Below are 6,663 nucleotides of genomic sequence, written 5' to 3' on the forward strand. Positions count from 1 at the left end.
GGTTTCTTCGGATATATGCCCAGAGGTGGGTCATAAGGCAGATCCGTTTATAATTTTTTGAGGAAACTCCATACTGTTTTCTTTTTTAAATATATTTTTATTGATTTCAGAGAGGAAGGGAGAGGGAGAGAGAGATAGAAACATCAATGATGAGAGAGAATCATTGCCTCCTGCATGCCCCTTACTGGGGATCGAGCCCACAATCGGGGCATGTGTCATGACTGGAAATCAAACCATGACCTCCTGGTTCATAGGTTGACACTTAACCACTAAGCCATGCTGGCCAGGCGATAACTATTTCTTAAGGTTGTTTTCAGATTTAAAAAGGTTGTGCAGCATTTAAACAGGTGTATTATAGCTCTTGATAAATATTGTTTTGTAAATAGCTGTTCCTTTCCACCTATAGACATAAACTCCTCCAGAGTCTAGACTGAACCTTTTTATATTTTTATCCTTAGTGTTTAGCACAGTACTGACACTTAGAAGATGCTCAAGGACTTACTGAAGGAATTGGAGGTGAGAGATAAAGTAGAGAGAAGGGCCACGGGTGACTCCACAGCTTCTAATCTGGACAAACAGATGGGTTGTAACTGACAGCGACTTCAAGGTGGGAAGCAGATTTCATTTTGCTTATTTATATGAGTAAAGTATATTCTAGTTTATACAAATTGCATTTGAGCTATCTGTGGAATACCCAGGTTAATTTATCCAAATTTTAATGGAAAAAAATACAGGTCTCAAGCTCAAGAAAGAAGTGTGGGGTAAAGCTAGAAAATGTGTCACAGGTTGCTCAACAGTGGTCTGTGGGCTAAATCCATACTATTAATGGGTTTCATTTGGCCAGAGCAATTTTTTAAAATAGAGATTATTTTTTTACAGTACTTTTAGGTTCCCAGCAAAATTGAGCAGAAGGTACAGAGAATTCCTTCATACCTCTTTACCCCCAGCACACACACTGCTTCCTCAACTATCAATATCCCCCATCAGAGGGACACATTTGTTACAGTCAATGAATCAACATTGACATCATAATCAACCAAAGTCCATAGTTTACCTTAGGGTTCACTCTTAGTGTTGTATATCCTACAGATTTAGGAAAATTTATAATTATATGTATCTGCCATTATAGTATCATATGGAGTGTTTTCAATCTTCCCTAACGATGTTCTGTGCAATTTTTAAAAATATATTTTTATTGATTTCAGAGAAGAAGGGAGGAGAGAGATAGAAACATCAATGATGAGAGAGAATCATTGATCGGCTGCCTCCTGCACGTCAATCTTCCCTAACGATGTTCTGTGCAATTTTTAAAAATATATTTTTATTGATTTCAGAGAAGAAGGGAGAGGGAGAGAGAGATAGAAACATCAATGATGAGAGAGAATCATTGATCAGCTGTCTCCTGCACGCCCCCTACTGGGGATCGAGCCCACGACCCAGGCATGTGCCCTTGACCGGAATCGAACCCAGGACCCTTCAGTCCACTGAGCCAAACCAGTTAGGGCATCTGTGCAATTTTTAAGATAAATTGCCGTTTAAAGTTGGGAGATTAGTTATAAAAACTAAGAACTTTAACTTCTGTTGAAAAATAAGACATCTGGAGATACTAATACCATGTTCTCCAAAGGCAACAACTAGCTGGAGCTTTTAGGCAGGCAGGTTCCCATGCTTAGGTTTGTTTCAATCATTTTCATTGTACCCCCACTTTACCTTAGTTGGCTCCTTTGTCTTAGATGGTAGTTGAAACAGGGAGATTAGGGAATGAGGACAGAAAGCAGCCAAGAATGGGTCCTACTAAAAATTAAGAGGTAAAAGAAAGCAGGCACAGTGGTAGGTCCTGTGTTCATTGGTCCTTCTACCTCTGGGCCCTTTTCTGGGTTTCCCTAATACTTTACTTGGCTTCTTGTTGCTTCATCAAGAATCTAATCATTGTTATTCAAAGTGATGAATACCAAGAACCTACAACCAAGATTACTTTATCCAGCAAAGCTATCATTCAGAAGTGAAGGTCAGATAAAGAGCTTCACAGATAAGAAAAAGCTAAAGGAGTTCATCACCACTAAACCAGCATTATATGAAATGCTGAAAGGTATTCTTTAAGAAGAGGAAGAAGAAAAAGGAACTCTTACCATTTGCCACACCATGGATGGAACTAGAGAGCATTATGCTAAGTGAAATAAGCCAGTCAGAGAAGGATAAATACCACATGATCTCACTCATTTGTGGAATATAATGAACATCATAAACTGATGAACAAGGACTGATCCAGAGATGGAGAGGCATTGATTGGACTGTCGGGCCTTGGAGGGAAGGTAGGGGAGGGCAGGGTTAAGGGGGAAAGATCAACCAAAGGACTTACATGCAAGCATATATGTCTAACCAATGGACACGGACAACGGGGGGTGAGGGCATGAGGGGGGGTAGGGGGTAATGTGGGTATAAGGACACATATGTGGATGAGGGCGGAGGGTGGGGTGGGAAACGGGTAGAGGGGAGCTATGGGGGGGAAAAAGAGGAACGACTGTAATAATCTGAACAATAAAGATTTAATTTTAAATAAAAGAATCTAATCATTGTTGATCTTGGAGAAGTTGGGAGTTGATCAAGAATCTAATCACTGTTGATCTTGTACTTGGAATTCCTTTCCACACTTCTTTTATTCTCTTTTCTCTTTCCTAGCAAAAGGTTAGTGAAAGCTAGAAATTAAAAATAGCTCTGTTCTTCCCATTCATTTTAATAAAACTCTTGGATTGCATACTAAGAGTGAATGAGATAGCAAGTCTTGAGGTATTTTGCCAAAATGATTAACTGACCAAAAATATTGGAGAATACTGCTTTGTCACGTAGAATAAAAATGACCTGGAATAATTACTCTTTGTAAGGGCCTATGGGTTGTTTTCTGATATTCTAATCATGACTAACATGTGGATAGCAATTTACAGTGTAAAAAGTACTTCTTACATACATTATTCTAAACTCACAACTCTCTAGTGAGATAAGTATCATCCTCCCCTTTGTGTGGTAGTTCTATTTGTACTAACATTGATTCTGGATTCTGCTTTACTATATTATTGCAAAGGCCAGCATAAAACACATGCCAACTGACGTTGTCACCAGCAAATCAAGGTTGGAAGGTATTTAAAGAAAACAGGAAAAGCCTGTGGAAAATGCCTTGTCTTAGCAACTTTAGAGTGAGATGTAATAAATTCTGGCTCTATTTGGGCAATCTCAGGCATGATGCCAAGAGGAAAAATGAAATCCTCATTTACTCAATAAAAATTAGTCAGACCTTGCCAACCTTTGACCTTGGAGGGTCTATAGTTTAAAATCATATAATTAAACTAAAACCTGTTTTCAAAGACTTCCTATAATTTTACTTTTCAGTGTTATCTGTTTTCTCTGTTGTGAATTTTAAACTACAGTTTCATCATTTATGTCCCTAAACAATAACCCAATATTACTGGGTTTTATATTATCCCTTATATAGGAATATATAAAGATCTTAAAAGTGGGTAGGGGGAAAAAAGGTAAGGGTCTGTGGCTATGATGTGAAGACCCTTGCGGAGACTGTACTGTTTTAGCCTATCTGTGAAATCTACCACAAAGAATGGAATGAGGTCTTCAAGAAGCACCCGGAAACCATGAAAAGCTAAAGTCCGTGGTTAATGTCTCCTAACCTCCCAACAGGAAGTTATTTATTGGCTCTTATTCAGCTGGCACCATTACCTAAGAAGAGCAGAAAGATAATAGTAAGGGGAAAGGGAATTTTGAAAAAGAAGAGGGGCAGAAATCAAAGACAAGTTTCACCCTCCAATTGTGTCTTAGGTCTTCTTGAGGCTCCGTTACCACCCTTGGTATGATTCATCGCCATGAGGCTTTACCTCCTATTATTCTTCCAATCTTCCAATAATCAGGGGCACGTAAAGTGCTGCATGCAGGTGTGCGCACACACAGAGACAGACGTTGCTCTGAACTTGGGATGATGCCTGTGGTTAAAGAGACTTTTCACCTACCACCTACACTGAATTTTGAAGACATACACATCATTTGGAAATTGAAACTCTCCCATATCCCTTCTATTAGCCCTTTACTCCCCTCCTCACCCCAATGAACAGCCCCACGGACAGTTTCCTCAGAAGAGCAAACACGAAAAGCTGGTTGAACAGACGGTCTGCAAAACCCTGTACTCCAGATTCTTCTGCTCGAAGACTGCACAGAAAAGGAATCAGAAATAGACACTTGGTTCAGTTCTCCCCAAATTTAAAAGCATTGTTCCTCCTCAAGAATAGAGGCCAAAATGTTATTATTACTCAACAGCTTCATCTTCAAGGGAGAAGACAATCTTGTGTTTTACTTTTAATGGTGATAGCCTATTTTTTGAAGGTCTTTTCTTCTACCATAATTATCACATACATTACACAGGTGATCCCTAAGGCTTGTCAGAGTCTGAAGGCAGATGCCCAAATTGTATTAGGTTGAGAGGCTGTGAAAATGCTACTCACATACATACTTCGTTTCTTCTCTTCCACCATTAAATATTGCGTTAGATGTCACTAGGTTTTCCACACTTGTCCCACTTGCATACCATCCACTCCATTTTTGCCAAATTTACCCATCATTGTGCACTATCTTTGTGATTGTTTCCATTTTGTTGTACTTCTGCTCTTAATTCACATTTATTTTTAAATTAACTCACACTTTTCTTATTTTAAGAGAAAAGTTGGGAAGCAATCTGTGTCCATTGATAGATGAATGGATAGAGAAAAAGTGTGCATATATACAATGGACTAGAATTCAGCCATAAAAAAGGATGAAATCTTGCTATTTAAAACAACATGGACAGATGCTGAGGGCGTTATGCTAAGTGAAATAAGTCAGACAGAGAAAGACAAATACCCTACAATCTCCTTTATATGTGGAACCTGAAAAAAACAAAAAAAAAATGAATTAATAGATACAGAGAACGGAGTGGGGGATAGAGGGTGTGTAAAATGAGTGAAGGTATACAGGCCATTTTACTGTAAGTGCTCTCAGTGCAAATGGGAAAGACAGCTCACTGAGCTCAGGGCACTGCTGCCCAGGCCAGTGTGTATAATCCACAGCTTTGGGGCCAGGACTGCAGAAGTGTGGCTTCTACTTCTATCAAGCGAGAAAGAATAAGCAGATGAGAAAGAAAAGAAAAAAACTCACTACTACCTGAAATCGTACTGACTTTAGCTTGTTCAAAAACGACTTCCCCTTTCAAAGTCACTTTGTGAGCACTGACCATACCAGAATAATGAGCATTCTCTGCGGCCGGCTGAAGGGTGAGTCAGGATTCTAAATTCTGGCTGCAGTGCCGGGGAAATGGAAACACCAGTGAAGGAGTACATCATGATGTCAGCAGTTTCTGAGGGCTGATCAAAATGCTAAAAAAAAAAACACCCCATGGTTTTATGATGCAGTGAATACATCTAAATGCCTCCCCGCCTCCCCACCCCCAAATGAAGCAAAGGGTTTGCTAAAAGCAAATCTAAAGGCTCACAAAAAAGATTTTAAAAATAATCTAAAGGCTTATGGCATCTGTCCTGAAGCAGGAAGAAGTTTTGCTATGTTTTGCCTAGCATTCAACATGGCACCATTTAAGCATATTGTGGCATTTAGTAGATGCAAAGCGATGGTACAAAGTGTGGGAGTGCAGCAGTCTCCCCAAACTCAATGTGGACAGCTCTGAATGGCATTCCCTGAATAAAATTCCTCTGTCCCTTCATTAACAATCCAAATCAAAGTTTCAGAAATTCTTTATCCCTAAACTTCACATCACTTTGAAAAACAACGATCACCAAAATGTCAACACATACAATCTCGTATAACTGACAAAGGATTGGTATCCAGAACATATAAAGAACTCTTTCAATTCAGTAAGAAAAAGGCAATAATCCAATAGAAGAAAAAATGAGCAAAATTGACCCATCTCAAAAGAAGAAACTTGAATAGCCTAAAATATATTACCTCACTGGTAATCTGGGAAATGCTAATTGAAAAAATGAGATAATGAATGAAAATTCATGTTCACACCCCAAAACTGTACATGAGTGTTCATAGTTGTATTTGTAATAGCCTAAAACTGGAAACAGTATGAATCTTTCCATGGATTATAGTTAAACAAACTGGCCCATCCATACCATGGAACACTATTCAATAATAAGGAATGGACTGTTTTTTGTTTTTAAATAAATCTTTATTGTTTTACATATGTCCTCTTCCCCCCCACCCCCCCATTTACTCCCTCCTGCCCCAGGTCTTCAGCACCCTATTGTCTGTGTCAGGAATGGACTGTTGATACACACAACTCAATGACTCTCCAGGAAAGCATGCTGAGTGACCAAACTCAATCATAAAAGGTCACATACTGCATGATTCCATTGTGTAACATTTTTGAAAGGACAACATTTTGGAAATGGAGAACAGGGATTAGGAACGAAGGAGAGGGTGGGAGGAAAGTAGGGTGGCTGTAAAAGGGCAATTAGGAGTGAATCATGTGGTGGTGTAACTGTTCTGCACCTTGAGTACAGACCTACATGCACATGAGATATAATTGTATAGAACTGAATAAAATACAGACACAGAATACAAATAAAATTGGGAAAACCTGAACAAAATTGGTGGGCTGTATCGATTTTA

At 39.0% G+C, this 6,663-nt stretch overlaps 1 long non-coding RNA gene across 1 annotated transcript; it reads left to right on the plus strand.

The window, feature by feature from the left end:
* Window positions 1-2,147: 2,147 nt before the first annotated feature.
* LOC106726978 lies at window positions 2,148-4,941 on the plus strand. The gene is made up of 3 exons (XR_001363131.1): window positions 2,148-2,184; window positions 3,688-3,690; window positions 4,885-4,941. It is a non-coding gene; the product is annotated as an uncharacterized LOC106726978 (long non-coding RNA).
* The last annotated feature ends 1,722 nt before the right edge of the window (window positions 4,942-6,663 follow it).

Source organism: Myotis brandtii, unplaced genomic scaffold (assembly GCF_000412655.1).
Source record: "Myotis brandtii unplaced genomic scaffold, ASM41265v1 scaffold342, whole genome shotgun sequence".
NCBI lineage: Eukaryota > Metazoa > Chordata > Mammalia > Chiroptera > Vespertilionidae > Myotis > Myotis brandtii.